Here is a 1,027-nt window from a genome sequence, read left to right as displayed (position 1 = left end):
AATTATTGATAGGAAGCAGTTCAAGTTGTCAATAGGAAGAAAAGCCCGCCCTCAGGATAACCTTTAGTCTGGGGAATCAGTGGACTTGCCTTGATAAGAAGGAAAATGGGTTAAAATTCTCTCAGTCCTAGAAAAGAATTGAAATAAGGTCTCCCACATTTTGAGTAAGTACTCTAACCCCTAAGCCAGGGTTGCCCAAGTCCTGTGGGCCTGGGGGACACCACCTGGACTGCACAAGCCAGATAGGCCCCTGTGCTGCCCCCTGCCCGGAGGGGTGGTGGTAGGAAGCAGAATACTGAGAAGGGAGCGGGAGCCAGGAGATAACCATCCAGCAGCAGGAGCAATGCAGGGAGCAGTGCCCAGCTGAGAGCCCATCAAACAGCCCTGCCCAAAGTTACAGGGTAAACAAGGGCCTCCTTCCTGGACAGTTTGATGAATCTAACCCTTCATTTCCTTTATTTTGTTTTTTAAAGAAGGGCTTGAAACCAAGCACTGTGTTTCAGGTCTACCAAAAAGTTTTTGTGTCAAATTTACAGAACATGGTTCTCCGGGGGCGGGGACCCAAATATCTGAGCACATCTTCCAGGAGACAGATCTCTTCCATCTGCTGAGGTGTTTTGGCCCTGCAGCCGAACTGAACAAACCCAGCAGTTGGCAACAGCCTCATCAAGGAATTCCCCAATTCAGGATATCAGTGGGATGGCCTGGAAAAGACCGGACAAGAGGCCTGAAGGGGCTGGAAACCAAACACAAGAGCTGCAAAATGGAAGGTGGAGGCGGGGGGTGGGTGTTGGGGTCAGGCGAGAGCCGGGTCGCGAGGCAAAGGCGGAGACAGGGAAGCGGGGGAGCGGGCCGAGGCCCGCGGGAAGGCGAGCCGCGGGCACCCAGGAAGACCGCTCGCCGGAGGCCCGTTGCGTGCGGCACCCCGCGCGCCACCCCGAACGCGGCCAGGCCCGAGAGGCCGGGCGGTGCGGAGCCGGCGCGCGGCCCTTCCCCTGGGAGGGAGAGCAGCGGCCAGCCAATCAGC

Source organism: Crocodylus porosus, unplaced genomic scaffold, assembly GCF_001723895.1.
Source record: "Crocodylus porosus isolate Cpor-Errol unplaced genomic scaffold, CroPor_comp1, whole genome shotgun sequence".
Lineage (NCBI taxonomy): Eukaryota > Metazoa > Chordata > Crocodylia > Crocodylidae > Crocodylus > Crocodylus porosus.
Note: the sequence above shows the minus strand (reverse complement) of the source record.